Source organism: Rhagoletis pomonella, unplaced genomic scaffold (genome assembly GCF_013731165.1).
Source record: "Rhagoletis pomonella isolate Grant_MI unplaced genomic scaffold, Rhpom_1.0 Rhpom_scaffold_01239, whole genome shotgun sequence".
NCBI lineage: Eukaryota > Metazoa > Arthropoda > Insecta > Diptera > Tephritidae > Rhagoletis > Rhagoletis pomonella.
Window position 1 is genome coordinate 16791 of NW_023459793.1, and position 18297 is coordinate 35087.

Consider the following 18297-nt stretch of genomic DNA (forward strand, 5'->3'; position numbering starts at 1 on the left):
CTTTTGTTTTGCATGAACTCTGTATGCAAATTAGTGCAGCTGCCAGCAGAAATTTGCTTCTCGCTTTGATAGTATTTAGTGATTCCAAACCGGATTTTTGATTATGTAGATAGCGGTGGTTTTTATGTGGTAGATGAATATTTTTAAGATGTAATGTCTGTTGATTCAAACGAGGCGTCGAGAATTTAAATAAATGCTTAGAAAGTGCTATTTTAATTTTGTCTTCTTGTTTGTGAAATGAGACCATGTGCGAGCATAGCTAGATTGTTATTCAGATCGCCAAAACTCGAAAAAATACTTTGTAACCTTAAAACCAATTAAGCTTTAGTAAAGCGGTAAAAAGGTCCAAAATAAACCATGGATATGGTTTGCCCAATTTTGATAGTGATGGAAATATCTAAGGCATATTGTAGGTTATGTGAAGTCCATGCTCACGACGAAGCTCTTCAAGCGACTGATGTCCATTCCCGAAAGCTCATCGGGAGTGTTTAAAACGTGCGACCCAAGATGCTTAAACCTTAGGAGATGATTCCACCTTACCGTCCTTCATGCAGCTGGTGCAGTAAGGGTCTCCCACCAATAGCGAGAGATGTAACGTGTTTACTGCCATATCTATGTAAACAAAAGCGTCAGTGTTGTCTGGCTGCAAAATAATTCTCATGCCCATATCGTCACTAGACACGAAGAAAGGCGCGAGTTCAAAAGTTGAACTCTTGAAAAACTCTTCAGCGATAGCTTAAAGGTGAGACCCTCAATGACACGACATTTTAACAAATATTTCCTATTTGTCTTTTGTTTATTTAATATTTATTATTTCTTTTATGTATAAGCATATAAATTCATATTTCAAGCTTTGTGCAAAAATTATAAAAAATCTGCAAACTTGCAATTTTTTAATCAGATTTTTTAGAAATTTGTTGAGTATGCAGTTTTATAGCCCATTAAATTATGGTGTAAAAGTGTAAGTTTTATGTTACTAAAAATCTCGTTGATTTATTTTTTTATTTTTTTTAACGCATTTTCTTCCGCATACCGGGAGTGGTGAGTAGCGCACCTGAAAAGGGGCTTAACATAATATTTCATCTGCAACTGCGAATTTTTTTTGTTCATTGTACGGCAGCAATTCAGGGAAACCAATATGCGGAGACAAATCAATTTGGGCTTTGCAACGATCCTGTGTGATATAGAAGGGTGTCGGCTTAATGAAATCAAACTGACATTTAAGTGAGCACTGACTACATTACGCCGGTTTGGGACTTCAATATTAAGATACCTATTAGTGGTAGAGGGTTCAAAGGTTGTGCAAGGCTCCAGAGCCGGTCTCCACTTGGTGAAGCTGCAGATCTCCCAGTCCGTTCGCCTGCCGAACTGCCTCATTGTCTACCAAGTAGAGATCTGCATTATACAGAAGGTGGCTTGCCTTTTACTGAATAGCACGGGAAGCTACTATCTTTGTCGATAGTGAATTAGCCGTGGGAGTAATGGAATCTTGGTAGCGAAATCAGGGTTTGTATGGAAATATAGTGCCACTTTGGAACATAGAAATATTAAAGGCAACTTGTCAGCTGATGAGATGGCCAGATCTTTACTACCACCCTTTAGTGATACTAATGACTTGGGTAACAAGCGGGGGGGACTGTGGGATCTCAAGATTATTATGGCCGTGGTAAATACAGAAGACATTCTGAAACTTACTGCCGTCATTATAGGACATTGTACTATTGCATCAATGCTCCACCTATGGCCAATACCCCCTGCAGAAGATGCCGCGATAAAAATGAGGAGTAATTATTTGCCCGCTTTCTCTCTGTCACTGTTCGGGCCTAGAGTCGAAGCGTTTCTGACACTTTGGATGACACTTCTTTAACATTCTGACGGGGATACCGGAAGTAAAACGCTCCTCAATTTCATTTGGGGCGGCAATTGGACCACTAGGTTTATGCAATGGAAATATGTACCTTAATTTCCTTCTAAATAGGAACCCCGGTTAGGGGAAGGTGTCTCCTCCTTAAAATATGCCCTCCTAATCTAACCTAACCTTTGCTGGCGCTAGTTTAAAACGCCAAGTCAAACATAGTCCATATCTATCTGATCTTTCCAGTGCAACCACCAGCTGATGTAACAGTGAACACTTTCAGGACTGGATCGTCTGCATTCATTCGGACTACCTGTCCTAACCAATTAAGCCGCTATACTTTAATCAATGTCGTTGTAAAGTTCCAACAGTTCATCGTTCCATCGTCTGCGCTAGTTAGCCTCACCAACCAACAAAGTCACGTACATAAATCTTCATCGGAATAGACACTTATAAGGTGTGATTTTCGTCCGTCGCGAGAGGTCTTCACTGCCCATTTGACTGCTCAGTCTAAAGCATTGTCAAAGTCGAAGTTCTCTATCACTTTAAGATTAAACCTGTCAACATTGTTCGATGACCGGAATTACTTTGTTTTTCCCTCGTTAATCGCCAGTCCTACACGCTTAGCTTCTCTGCTTAATTCAATAAGGCTAGTCTTAAAGCAATCAGACAGTAGGCAGTCACCGGGTCTGAAACTTTGTATGGTATTAAACAGAACGGCAAGGTCAACGGTTGGCTTTAGCCAGATAATGGGGTAGTTGGCGCAAATGGGGGAGTTAACCTTCTAATGGATAGTCAGTCGTCAGACATGTGTTCATTCAACCATAATCGGCATCGGAGATAAAGCATGTACCATAACAACTCCGACAGACCTTCATCTCCAGCAGCATATCTCGTCATAGTCGCGCGATGGGACATCGATTCCATCCTCCTCAACTGCGGTTCGCTTCATTGCTGTTACCATTCAACGGGTTGGAAGAGTGTTCCCTCCATAATTTCAGTACATTCTGGACATCGGTCATCACTTTACCGTGGTTGGTTTGTTTTTGACGTTGAGCTTTCCTTGGTTTGTAACAAAATAGTAGTGCGAGTCCATGTTTGGTCCTTGGATCGTACACCTGCCGAAAACACTGGAAGCATGCCTTCCACCGAGCTGGAGATGGGCATGTAGCTTGAACCTAGTGCTGCATACTGTATCGGGCTCCGTTGAAGTCAAAAAGATCAGTTTGTTAACGTATGTTTTGCTGTGAAGGATGAATATGTGGACTAAGGGATGAAAGGTATATTCCTTGCACTCCCTGCCATTGAAATCATCATTGTTAAGCTGACAGCGCCCTTCTCTTTCGTCTGAGCTCGGGCGCAAGTGAGCGACATGTTGAAGAATCCCACTTCCATGCGGCTTGCGGCGAGACACTCGTCCACTGGCGTGAACGTTACTACTCAGCGACGAAGTCTCTGTTGCACCACAAATCCAATACCGAACTTGCCCTTATTTAAATGACAGCTGCAAGAGATGTCGAATGGCTCCAAGGAATTTTTTGGATGGCGGTGATGTCAGCTTTAGTTTTGCGGAGGACATCAATTAGACGGCCAGAGACCGTCGTTTATCGCCGTGGTCGTCACGTTTTCCATGACCGGGCTCAAAATCCTTTAGTTGATTTTGTCAAAATTACAACTCTTCGGAGGGGGAATAGAGTCAGTTAACCATTTTTTAATAAATGAGGTAACTCCTGTCCTCACCTCCAGATATTCTGGATTTGAGCCCGGTCATGGAAAACGTGACGACCACGGCGATAAAGCTAGAGATAGAGATTTTCTAGACTAGCCGTTTGAATGCCAAGGCGGATTCATATTTTCAGCTCACAACTTTTCGTCCATGTGGTTGTTTTAGTGTTTCTCTCACAGAGAGAGAACTATAACAACAACCACATGGAAAAAAGTTCAGAACTAGAACGATGAATCCGTGCTTGCGTTTTTAGGCTAGATTTTGAGCTGCCTCGCGAACTCTGCGTTCCTCCAGCTGTTCTGGGGAAAAAAGGTACTCGGCCGACTGTTGGGCGGACGGAAAAAAACATTTCTGGCCCTTCACAGGCTTTCGGTGAGGGTGGAAAACAGGGATGGTAACTAAAATGCTGTCTTAAGGGGGATCTGTAAAGGGGGATAGCGGAGCAGTTCCGAACCAGGGCAGCTTAGATTGTCAAGTGGATAAGGTACCTATGAGTAAAAGTCACTGGTCCCGACATTGATGCGACAACCGTGGCCGAATTTGTAAGATACATTAAGGGTAGGGTCAATAAATTAAGCAAGACTTTTTAACCCTAAAGATCCATTAAAAACCTGAAACTGCTATTCCCACTTTCTCACTTCTCGTTTACAACTTAGATTCCCAGGTTATGACTAAGTATGTATGTATGTACATACTTTCGAGTTCGAATAATTATTCTTTCCCATTCGGTTTGTTTCTGTTTTCCCCTTCATGGAATGCAAAATATGCGCATAAATTATAACAAAATGAGTATCAAAACTCAAATATTTAGATCTGTATCTTCGAAAGCGAAATACACATCAAAAATGCCAAAATAAAGCAGTAAAAAGGAAGGCACGAACGAACAAGCCAGGCTAAGCCTTACATACCGTCGAAGGCCACCCGCCGCATTAAAAATTTAGCGCTCGCTCGTCTGCTGCGTGCTAATGGCGATTGGGAATTGATGACGTGTAGTTGTTGTATTTGGTGTTTTGGCGCATCGACGATGCTTCCCATGTGGTAGCGATGGCGGAGGCGGTGGTTGCGGTTGTGGTGAGCCAGAACCAGAATAGAATGTTGCATGCCAAACGATGCGAAAAATGCGACGAGACGTGACGACACGACAACCCAAAGCGAGCATCACAGAGAGGCAACAAAATGGATGAAATTGAAAATGAAATTAAATGCAGCAAACAAAAAAAAAAGATGAAATAGAATTAAATGCAGCAATGCAACAAGAATAAATTGAATAAAAATTGGGCATACACACATGCGAAAAAAATATACATAACTATATATGGGTATATACATACATAGGTACTTGTACATACAAATTACAAACGAAAGCGACACTGAAGTTGGCTATTTGGTTGGCAAGGGCGCGAAACGCGTCGGAAGTGCGCGCATTAAAGCCAGAGATGATAGTCTGCGGCATATTCACACGCTTCCAACGCCAAAGTTGCGCTGTTTGAGTACATTTCCCCCCTCAGTTTCATAGTTCGCTTAGTACTCGATGAGTGGCAGCAAATTTTGTGCAATTGGAGTTGTTGTTGTGGCAAGTGCATTGCTTTTTTTGCCCGCAGCGATGTAATTGTAATTGCTAGTGTAATATCTGTTGGGTTTGTTTTATAAATCTATGTATGTATATATGTATGCATTTTGGTACCCGACTTCCGTTTGCAATTTCAATTTCATTTTCCGTATTTCTATCCGTTCTATTCTGCGCAGTATATTCCTACATTTAAATTATCTGACACCGAAAATAAGCAACTGCAAGCGGAAATAAACAAAATGCAACAAAAATGAACAAAAGAGATTTGTTAATTATGTATCTAATTGAAAAAAACGAGTTAAACAATTTTCCCTGAGCACGAAAATTGTACAATGACACCAGATTCGTATCTAAATGATCGCACAGCACTCGTGAATGTAATAAAATAAAGTGGCGATTAATTTTGCGGTAGAAAATTGAAAGAGTTTGTGGAATAATTTAGTACACGTGAACATTTGAAACACTTTGCCGATACATATGTACGGATTCTCTTAGTAAAGTGATTATCTACTTGTAATTAGCTAAATTGGGTCATGAACTTTGTGGTAAAGCGACGGGAATTTTTTCCACTTTACCGAGTAGTTCAGTCAGATTAGACCTTAAACCTTAAACTCACACAGAACAAATTCTAGTTGTCCCCAAGAGTGCAACTATTCGCCTCTCAACATTCTTGTTAATTCGTGGCAGAAGAAAAAAAAACAGTGTTCCGCAGTCTCCTTCTTTTCAAGGCAGGAATGGAAAATGGTAGTCAGCCATCCCATAAGTTGTCTGCAATTCTATCTGCCCCCTAAAAGCGGTTAGCTATCTAGACTTTCCGATATTGTAATAAATGCGAAATTTACCCATCTGTAACTGCATACCCAGAACAACGGCCATACCCCATTGCAGTGCATCAGAGCAGCCCAGCAGTACGGTGATCATTCTGTGGAAGCTTGGTAAAAATACTGACCACGCACAGACGCAAAGCTGATGATGGACTTTATCACGTGACATATTGACCTCCTTCTGCTTGAAACTTAATGGCGAGTATTGAACGATATAGAAGTGGCTTTCCAAGCTTCATGTACACTACATTGTAGACTTCTATTCTTAACTAGGTATAACTACATCGTTCACGACTCTCCTACCCTCAAGAAAGGCGTGAACACGGGACTATATGTGAGTCATTCTGATATATTTACTCCTCAATATTTTTTGGTGGTGAAATATATTTTTTTACATTCTTTATCGAAAAAAAGACACCTATTTTTAATTTCGTCATGATACTGGAAAATCTCGAAAAAAAATTCCCGGAGAAGTATCTTATTTCAATTGTTTGCAGTTAATAAACTATTTGTCGGAGAAAATCATTTAAGGTATCAAAATGTGCGTAGTTACCTCGGCTTTCGATGAAAGTGTGAGATAGATTAAAATAAAAAAGTTTTTGCATTAAAAAATGGCGTTTTTTTATTTTTTATTAACTTTCGTATAAACTTTATGTAGGCAGGTATGAAAAATCTCGTAACATCTACTTTTTTGGTCTTTCCATTCTCAAATTTTTACAGCTTACTACATAAAGTTTGACAACTATTCAGGTTTGAAAAAAATAAAAATCAAACATGATGAAGTTAATAAAAAAAAAATAAAAAAATGCGATTTGTTAATGCAAATATTTTTGTATTATAATCTATCTCACACTCTCATGGAATGCCGAGGTAATTACGTACATTTTTATACCTAAAATGATTTCCTCCGACAAATAGTTTATTAACTACAAACAATTAAAAAGAGATACTACTCCGTGAGTTCAAAATTTCTGGATTTTTTTCGAGATTTTCGAATATCATGACGACATACAGTGACGAGCAAAACTGTAACATGGTGTGACACTTGTTAACTCAGCCATCGCTATATTTCCAAGTTCTAAAGACTTACATCCTTTTGTTGTATATTCTTGTTGGTACATCCCTGCTCCCTCTCTCATAACGATTTGAAGTCAATACAACAACAATTAAAAAACCAGCAGACAAAAATGTAAATTGAGGCAGATGTTACAGTTTTGCACTCACTCTCAGTTTTGCATTTGACAGTTATCTCTTACTTAGTTGGAAGTCAGATGACTTTTTTCTGTATTGTAATTTATTGAAGAAGTGATCACCAGTAAATAATATAGTTAATCAGGAACCATAAATATAAATAATAGATTTACTGCAGAAAGGCGGGACCGCACGAAAAGTGGCAAACAATTTTGGAATTTGCTACTTGAAAATGTTAAGACTGAGCAAAAATATAGCCTAAAGTCTTGTGAACTTAGTAACAAATAGCGATGCAGCCACTATTACAGAAGCACTTAAGGTATTAAACTTTAACGCAAATCAATGGACAGCGAGGCGAAGAATTCCCAAATTGAGCGCAAAGGCATCGTAAAGAAGAAAAAAGCAAATTTGATAAAAATACATGTGCGAGTGCGGCAGCATTTTGCTGTATCGCACGAAAACCGAACCCTTTCCTATTGGGATATGTTAGACCGTTCAGAATGCAATAAAAAACATATTTTTAAGTTTCAATTGAAGGTTATTTGGTCCGAAAAGACTAAATTAATCGCTTTCAATCAGATGGCCTCGCATGGTATTGGGTAAAAGACCCAAATTAAGCCCATGCGCAGCATGTAAGGCAAACTGTGAATCACGGTGGTCGGTCAATAATAGTTTGGGGTTGTATTTAAAAAATTTTGTTTGTCCGTTAGTACATATTATGCGTAAGGAACAGTATCTGCGAAATTAACTAAAAGCACAGCTTAACAAGTATCAAAGTCCGTAAAATCGAGTACATGAGCTGTGAAAGCAAACTAAGGATATACATACCTCCAGAATTTTTGCAGAGATACAAATAAGGTATGCCAAATTGTTTCCAGGAACTGACACAAGCAAAAGAGTACTGAACATTGTGTCAGTAGTTCTCTTTTTTCGTGAAAATTGTTAAAAAGTTCTAAAAAATGTATGAGTGCAAAACTGTAACATCTGCCTTAATTTACATTTTTGTCAGATGGTTTTTTTATTGTTGTTGTATTGACTTCAAATCGTTATGAGAGAGGGAGTAGGGATGTACCAACAAGAATATACAACAAAAGTATGAAAGTTTTTAGAACTTGGAAAGATAGCGATGGCTGAAGTAAAAAGTTTTACACCATGTTACAGTTTTGCCCGTCACTGTAAAAAATAGGTATCTTCTTTTTTTCGATAAAGAGTGTAAAAAAATATACTTCACCCAAAAAAAAAAAAATATTGAGGTGTAAACATTTTATGGAATGACCTATAGACATATTCACCCTCATTGCGAGAGTCGTGTCGAATGCAAGTCGTTTTTCGATAGTCGAATCGTATAGAAAATCTCACGTCATTGCCTAAAATTTCCACTCGACTAGTGTATTAAAACGGGAAAACTTGGCAGCACTGTATAGTTTTCGACGATTTTCGTCGCTTACTTATTTCAGCACGACAGTAGACAATGCCAATGTTGTCGAGTCGTACAATTTAGCTTAATTTACGACTTACGCAATGAGGCTGATTATAGCATTTCTGAAAAATTTGTCTTAGGGTGATTCAGCACGACTGCAGATGTTCGCAATAGTGCTATTGATTCATGCGCTGTGCCTCATATGGTCCAAGTCCATGCCATACAAGTTTGGTAATCATGTCATGATAAACGCATGCTCCGCATGCCCAAAAAACTACAACAAACAGTGACTCGATGTGGGAGCGTTGTTGTTTGTAACGCATCCGTTAAGTGAAACTGTGCCACATTGTTCATGATGAGTTTTTTTTTTGGAAATCGGCATCAACATTTCGATCTCTTCAAGCGGTGTTCCACTGAGTATCGCTCCAAGGCTAAGCTTGCCAAAGACCTTTGTAACAATTCGCACACCGTCTTCAAAAGAATGTCAACTCAAAATTTGGCATTTTTGAAATTATACACTAAAAATGTACACAGAGCTTTTATTTACCTTTCAGCAAAAGCTGGAGCAAATTTTTGTTATAATTTGTTAAGGTAAAGTCGCCCTTGCCCATATGATTAGCATGTGCTACGAAATAGTTTTTCGCGTTTTCTGACGAACGTATTATTTTGAGTTGTGACTCTTTTGAAGACGGTGTGCGAATTGTGTAAAAAGAAATTAACATATCACAAACAAGTGCTGTCAAACATCTGGATACTATATATAAACGCTTTTATTAATCAAAAATATTTAACAACTTGATAGAAAAAAAACATTTGTTTGTACCAGCAAAAAATTAATTTGCGCCCCCGGGTGGGCTCGAACCACCAACCTTTCGGTTAACAGCCGAACGCGCTAGCCAATTGCGCCACGGAGGCTATATGCCCAGTGCTCGCCAAGAACACACTACAATAACAGTCAAGACACAAACAACAATAACAATTGAGAATTAAGTTAATGTAGTAAGAATGAAAAAAAAATTGTGCTCAAGCGGCGACTAAAACGAGAGATAAAGTAAATGAAGTGAGCATTGGTTGTTTATGCTTGTTTGTACTTGCACATGTATGTTTGTATGTGCATGTGTTTATTTATGTATGTTGTCTGATGTGTAAGCGGCGATTAAATATAGAATTACAGCGTTGGGAAATATAAACAAAACAAGTATTTTAATAAAACAACAAAATAAACTGGGTGCTAAAAATAGACTCTAAATAAATTTACACTTTCTCTTTATTCATAGCGCACTTTACAATCGTTTGTAGATATATTTTGCCGGGCCCCAGGGAAGTTGTCATCGGCGGGGTTTTTGGATTGAAAACTTTTTTAAATAAACCGATATTTCAGTGGGTTTATTTACTATTACTTTTAAGGACTTAAACGAAATATGTATTTCACTAGCTGCGCATACATACATTAGCATATATGTAGGTAACTTACTTGGCATACAATATTATTATAGTTGAACTAAAATTTCGTAATTTTTGGTATATTTGCCTTTGGTCCCTAAAATGTGTTCTCAATAAAAAAAGATTCTGAAAAAGATTAGCCGGTCTACTCTGCGCGGGTAACAAACACTAGTTTGCCAGTAACTTAAGTTCCTGTTTCAGTTTTTGTTAATAACAAATTTTAATTTTTCAGCTACAACATGTTTGGTAACATTCAGAATAGGGCTATGAACAGAATAAACATATTTTTATGTGAATTTAGTTAAAAAAAAAAACTTTGTACTTCTCGGTCAGCAAAGTTCAGTGAGTAGTTGGTCGACCTTGGTTCATCTTAGAAGGGAGGTATCGGCACACAAAAGTTGTGTGTACTTTTGATGAGACGCACTTCTTTTTATGCACTAACCTTGACCTAAAACCTTCAAATTTGCATAAGATGGCACAAAAAGGTGAAAAAGTCCCATAGAATTTGTTTTGATAACTTTTGATTTTGTAATTTTAGCAAAAGTCATTATAAACAATTTATGAGATTGAAAAAGAAATCCGTGGAGCGCATGTAATAGATACGAATGAATTGATACGAAGTCCATTAAAAAAAAAATATTATTGTAATATTTAGTACCTTTGAATAAGTGAAATCGGTTAGATAAGTGTGTCACATCTTTTTTTGTTTTCAAATGTCTAGAGATATGCCCATATATTTCTTTACTTCTAAACAAGGCCTTGCCGCTATTCAAGGTGCCAATCCGATCTTTGATGATCCAAGGTTTTTGGATCAGCATGAGTTTCTTTTCGCTTGAGTCGGGTCGAGTTTTGCGGCTGTACTGCAGTACCTAAATTTGCGCTTTGAGCGTTTCGCTTGTAACCTTATCTCTCTCTGACGCATTAAATTTATATACGCCAGAAGAAGAGAAGCCCACAGGCCCAACGCTTGACGCACTTATTTAGGTATGGCTCTTACTCTGGTGGAGGTTAATCTATGAAATACCCACCATTCGTTCGGTAAGTATGGCCGTACGCCCAATTACCGTACAGATGGCATATTCCGAGTTTGCTAATTGTGAACAGTGATGCCAGATTGTGGGTAATTTCCCTATTTGAGGGATATTTTGCACAAAAAATGATTAAAAGGGGAAAAGGGGAAATTTCAAATAAAAAAAGGATTTTCATTTAACACAATTATCGATGCATATCTGATCAGTATGCAAGAATATTCGACACTCTTACGTAAATAATCGTTCTAAAGATGTGATGTGGAGTAAAATTTTGTATAAGTATTAAAAATTTATTTACTGGTTTTCACAATGCATGAATATTTCGAATCTGAAAGAAAACAAGAAACCTTTAGAAATAGTATTTAAGTTGTATTTTTTTTTTGTCGCAGCAACTGGACTGGGCCGTAATCTATCAACGAATGCAGCTATTTTATCCCAATAACCAGAAAAAGCTACAGTATAAATTAGTAGCATAACGCATACGAGGCACTTGTGAAAAGAAAAACTGACATTTATTTAAGACGCTCGGACCGAAGAAATCTTTTCCGATTGCCTCAAGTCCATTTGCACCTAAATATTGAAATAAAGAATAGCAGAAACATACTCAACATACTATATGTACATATAAAGTATGTATGTATGTACGTAAGTACTCGTGTGTATTTTGCAAGTAACCCTCGAAAAATTGGGTCAATGCAGTGGTTTAATGCACCACAACCAAACAACCGAACAACAACAAACTACTTATGCTTACAAACAATTCAGTGTTGCATTTGGCGTAGGCGTGTATGGCACGTAGCGCTACAACAAAGACAATAGGAACAAGTTAAAAAAGGGTTGTAAAATAGCAAGAAACAAAAAGTGCAATAAGGTAGGCACTAAAACAAAAAAAAAACATACACATAATAACAGCAACTATGTTCATATACATTAGCGTGGGCCGAAAATCCGCTTTTTTAGAATTGTGATTGGTAATAGCAAAATTGTAGTTCCTTATGATCTAAACACAATCTGAAAAGAAAGATGACAATTTTTGGTCAATATCTTAGGCTCGCCCAAGTCCATCAAAGTTCAAGTGCTACACATTTTTTTCTTAGCTTACTTCGATTCTCTACAAAAAAGGTCCATATACCAAATTATGTAGGACTAATACTTTCGGAGATACCTGCAATTTTAGTAAAAAACGTATTCATTAATTTTTATTTTTTGAGCACATTGAACTTTGACGGACTCGGACGAGCCTAAGATATTAGCAAAAAATTATCGCCGTTCACACAGATTGTTAATGTTAATGTTGCTTAATGAACCATATTTTTGCTATTACCAATCCAACTTCTAAAAAGGCGGACTTTCGGCCCACGCTAATATACATATAACGATAAAAATAATAGGGATCTTCATCTAAAGTGATAAAGGGATAAATTGCTTAACGCACCTTGGTAAATAATTGCATAAAATTGTTTATAATTTTACTTATATGGCTAGTTACGTATCAATCTTACCTCATCCATTGTGTTCAAATCAAAAGACTTCCTCAGCGAGAGTGTATTGATTTTTGATGATCTTTAATTCACTGACATTAGGGTGTTACGTTAGGGCGATAAGACTTGAGATCTAGTGGGTAAGTACTAGAACGGGGTTCCTAAGGTCAATGAGCTTTGGAAAAAAATGTTTTTCTCGAGTCGAAAACATCGATATACCATACTTTTGGATCCGACTGTAAATGCGGAAGATATGGCTAAACATTTTTATAAAGCCTTCCCGATTCATAAACCATATCCTAGTATGGTTAAGGTAAATACTTGGATACGCTTTATGAACTGGCTCAACGCTATCTTAACATGGTTTCTAACTTGGCGGCCAGAAGTGGCCTTGCCGTCGATCCGAGTCCGATAGAACTGGTCTTATTCACTAGAAAGTGTAAAATCGCTGAGGCTGTTCTTCTGTCTTTTGGCTTGATCCTTGACATGAAGTTGTTGTGGAGGCCAAACTTCAAGGAAAGCGCAAGAAAGGCATCAGCGGCGTTATATTGATATAGGGGAGCTATTGGAAATATATGAGGTATTGCGCCAAAAGTTGCCTATTATCTCTATGAGACAATAGTCAAGCCAATTTTTTTTATGGAGCCCTAGTCTGGTGGAGTTCATTTGAAAAGGCTACACCAGCCAAGCAGCTGGAGGGCGTAGTTACAACGGGCTGATTTAATTGGTATTAGTCAAGCACTGCGGACCAACCCCCCATTCGCACTTTCATTTGCATTTTACGGTGCGATTATGTTGGTGTAGTGTGCGCCACCTTCATACATCTTCATGTATTTCAAGCGAGCCCCAACTAAATTGGCGACCGATAAAGTCTCTTAACATAATACGGAACGTAGTGCCTATCGACGTTGCTGGCAAAACTATGACAGCGCTATTAGACTCAGGGAAATCGATTGGATGACCGACTTGAGGACTGGTCCTTCTGGAGTTCTTGGGGACATCGATTTTATCACCGATCGCACGGATTACAGCGAAATGGCTCCTAGGAGATTCTTCTCTGCCCACCTTCCCTCAAGGGAAGATTGAGTCGGGCGGAAGTTCTGCATAGGGGATAGAGTGAACTTATTCACGGATGGATCGAAACTGGACGACAGGGTTGATGTAGGGGTCTTCTGTTTAGAACTTTCCATCAGGACTAAGTTCAGGCTTCCGGACTGCTACAGTGTATTTCAGGCGGGAATGGCTTTTACTAAGGAGGTGCTGGAGTCACTGATCAGGAGTGCGTTGACATTCCGAGAGGTGAGCATTTATTCTGATGGCCAAGCGGCTATTTTAACTGGTAACTGTCCAATCGACATTCTTGCAGTAAGGCTGAACATATTACCGGTTCACATATGTGGCAATTGCCTGAAAGATGACGAGGTGGAATCACCTCAACACTTCCTACTTAGGTGCCCAGCGTTTGCGAGGCTAAGATTGAATTCCTTTGGCTCTCAAATCCTTAATTGCCACGAGGAGCTCTGGGGCATTAACTGTGGTAACACAAAAGACAATCTCCTAATTGTCTAAGTAAGTACCTGAAATCTGGGAATGCACCTATCCTAGCCCTCTTTGTTGGACTCGGTCAAAAACGCTTACGAACTTGCGGTTTCAGCGTCAATCAAGAAGAAGAAGCTACCGTAGAATGCGTAGATAGCAGTATATTGTGGTTTAATGGCTCGACATTGAAAATCCTGAAAAATTTTGCACGATAAATTACGGGAACTTAAAGTGTTCTGCCGAGTTCCACGATGTTCGTATTTATGTACAGTTTCCATTGAATGAAAAAACCTAAAGTCGTAGGGTAAATGGCATGATTAATAAAATCGTATCTTCTTGGCCTATTCAATTTCGAACATCTCTTCTCCTCCTCCTTCTCCTTTTCCTTCTCCTTCCGACCCTTTCACTAACCCATCTGCGCATACATTTTATTGCTATTACCTCCCAAACACAGCACTCTAAGCTTTCACATTCATTCATTCACATAAAAAAAATCTATCAAAGCTCTCCTCGCAAGCACTTACTGCATCAGCTGTTTCACGCCGCACTGCACATGTTAGCATTTGCCTTCTTTTTATTTTATGCATTCTTTCACTACACTTTTGCCTTCTAATCCAATAAAGGATTTTCGCGCACCAATTACCGTCTTTTCACCTTTCTCGAGGCTGTTGAACTTTCGCCTAAAGCGCTTATTTGAGTATTTCTGTATGGATATACCGTAAATTACATACATACATGCATATATGGCATTGTCGTTTGGCTTTAGCGTCTGAAAAACTACTAATTCGAGGTTGTTTAAAAACTTTTACGCTGAATAGTACGAAATAAAATTGTTTTATTTTTCCATCCATACGAAAGTATACAAAATGGATTTGAAACGAGTGAACTTTGAAACATTTCTTGGGCTTAGACGTTAAATTTGTTGACGTTGACATTGAAACGTGCTTGGGCATATAGTTTAAAGAAGGGTGTGCCTGAGTTATTATCAAAAAAAAAAAATTAAATGGCGAAAACGACTAAAGAGATCATATGCCCCGTTTACGGAATGCCGTCGTCAACGATAATCGTACAAATGAGTATCAGCAATATCGAATACATATCCAAAATCTTCGCAGCGGAAATGTCAGCGCGTATATATAAATACGACGATGTCAAGGAACGTAAACAGAGGCGTTCTTATTGAAGCAGTTCTATACCTGTTGATGCGGAAACCTCTTAATCTTAACAACAGGATCTTAAACCAGACGAGAGATCGTATACCCAAACTATAGCTTATGTTGCCTACTTAGCCATTACCATCTTTGCTAGATACCCAAAATCGATAAATATAACAAATACCCAAATTATGGCAAGACTTTTTAGGAAGAAGCCCAGGAAACTAATCAAATTTCTCGCCAAGATAGAGAGTTCATCGCCAGCTCCAAAACATTTACAACATATTCTGGAGTTATGTACAAAAAGCTGACGTAGTGAAAGTAGGGACACGAATTTCGATACGATACGATACCATATCGATAGTTTTATCACTCGATACGATATATTTTACTGGATAGTATTAAAACTATATTGTTTGGAATTGAATACCCGATCCCTAGTATCGTATCGAATGTCGTAAACTCAAATTACAAAGTAGGGCTCGTAAAATTATCCGACTATTCGACTAATCGGTTAACCGATTATTCGATTCGTAACCGTTCGCATGCTTATTAGTCGGTTAATGGTATTCGTAGTCGCCCGCCTTCGATTATTCGAATAGTTGCTTTGCTTCGACTACTCGAGCATTGTAGCAAATCGAATTTCAGCAACCGAACTTTCATTGAAATTTCTTTGACAAATGAAAAAAAATTTATTTAAATATATACATGCACACATATGTATGTATATTCAGATACAAAAAATGAGCGGACGCAAAAGGAGCTGGGTTTGGGATTTTTTCGAAAAAACAGAGGACGAAAAGGAAGTAACATGTTCCATATATGGTGCAGTTTTGTGCTACACCTCCTCCACATCCTCACTGAACAACCATTAAACAAAAATCCATAACAAAAATCGCGAAAATGAGAGGTAGGTATTGCTTTAGCCATTGTCTCTAAAATATTTCGCAATAACATTTCAATAATTAGCGCTCATTCTTGCAAAAAAAGTTTGCCTTAATTTTGCACATGCCATCTTATATATGTACTACGAATGTAACAAGACTTTTCATATATGTATATGTATCTGTAAATGGAAAAAAAAACTCGAACTTAAAATATTCGATTAACCGAAAATGAACGGTTAACCGAATAATCTAAAGTGAACGGTTATCCGAATAGTCGACAGCTTTCGACTACTCGAATATTGCTAACCGATTAACAGTAGCCGACTTCAGTCAGATTCGAATAATTCGGTTAATCGATTAACCGAATTGCCCGAGCTCTATTACAAAGATAATGTGATTAACAATTCTTCCCGATATAAATTGGGCTTTAAAAACAGAAATTTGTACTATCGTTAGGATTGCATGTGGCGGGATTTGAACCCGCGTCTCGGTGTTTTACGTCAACACCTCAATCTCTACGTGTAAAAATAATACTAGATTGCCGTTCACTGGCGCCGAGCCGTTGAAAAACTTTTCGCAAATAAACGTACAAAAAATAGTTTCGATACTAGTAATTCAATATTCTTATTAAGTTTCATCAAAAAATTCCTTGTCGTTTAAAGAATAAAGGGAATGCCGCATTATACTAAAGCCAACTTCCCGACATAAGCTACTATTCCATACGAACACAGATATGTATGTAAACTTTGGGGCGAATTGCTATTTTGACACCCTGTATAAATTGGCCTTGGTGGCCTACATACGACACCAATATTCAGAGACATCTTTTTGGATTTTGGTATCGATATTTGGGATATCGTGTCTTTTTATTCCGATATTAATGGGTACCCGATATTTTTACAGCGATACTTTAAATGAGTACCAAATCGATACTTTCGGTTTGATATCGTGACCCTAAGTGAAAGAACCGCTTAGGAAAGACACGAATTTAAAACGCACATTTTTTTGTTTTGTGTCTCCAAATTATGAAAAAATATCTGTGAAGTGTAGAACTTAAGCTTATTCAAACGAGAAAAACGACAACCAACAGTTTGGTTAATGTAAACAAAAGTGTGGTTAATATTACCAAATTATTGTTGAAAATATCAAACAATTGAAATTGGTAATGTTCACCAATTTATGGTTGATTTTTTTTTTCTCTCAGTATCGCCGACATGCTTAGGTTATATTATCTCACACCATCTCACGCGGCCCAGGTTAGCACTAGTACGTAGTAAGTGTTGTATAGTTACGGTGACCATCCGTCCTTTATTTTAAAGGACAGTCCTTTATTTTAATCCCCTGTCCTTTATAATTGTTTTCAAAATAAAGGACGCCTTTTGTCCTTTATTTCTTAAACCGTCCTTTAAATCGGCTCTGCATTTTTCAAAGGTGAATTTTTAAACGCAGAATATGAAAAGTAAAAATCTCCCTTATAAAATATAATGAAAACTTTCGCCAGTTTGTTTCGCACCCCACTTAAGGGTTTCTATTTAGTCGGTAAACTTTGTACAATCTATAAAGCACAGGGAAAGTTGTGCCTAGGATCGTGTTGCGCGCTGAATTTCATTTTTCACTTAATTTGATAAATTTTTTTTTTTTTTTTATAAAAGCTTACAATATTTGCAAAAGACCAGTTGAGCCTGATTTCTGAATTTTAATTTGATTATATTAAATTTTTTTAAAGAAAAGTAGCAATTTTGAAGAAAATGTATTCTCCTGTTCCAGTTAATAAATGTTACATATTAAAAACTAGTTGAAAACAATTGAATGTTTCTCCCAAAACAAAAAATACACAAAAAAAAATTTTTGAAATGTTATAAAAAAATGCTCATCAAAATAAATATTTTGCTTTTTTTTTGTTTTTTGATTGGTTTGAATTCCAGTTTTGAACCACTGTGTGCTGGCTTCGTCGTGCAGTATGAATTATGGTAAACGCGTTTGAAATGTAAATGGTAGCAAAGGATGGCGAAGTCCTTGAAAAGGATTTGGCTTCATTTTTCGCTACAGCAGGGGAACTTATACAATTAAATAATATAATTAACTGGTAAATATTTGATTTAAATTACGATATGGGCAAGGTACTTTTATCATACAAGTTGTATGAACGTATTCCCGTATCATTTTGAAAAAAAAA

At 37.7% G+C, this 18297-nt stretch overlaps 1 protein-coding gene and 1 non-coding gene across 10 annotated transcripts in view; one reads left to right on the top strand and one right to left on the bottom strand.

Annotated features, from left to right (window-relative positions):
• Positions 1-18297, top strand: part of LOC118752114 (myosin-G heavy chain-like) — a 41899-nt gene that overhangs the window by 15670 nt on the left and 7932 nt on the right. The gene's annotated exons all lie outside the window — the stretch shown is intronic.
• Positions 9428-9501, bottom strand: Trnan-guu. Its single transcript has one exon. It is a non-coding gene; the product is annotated as a tRNA-Asn (tRNA).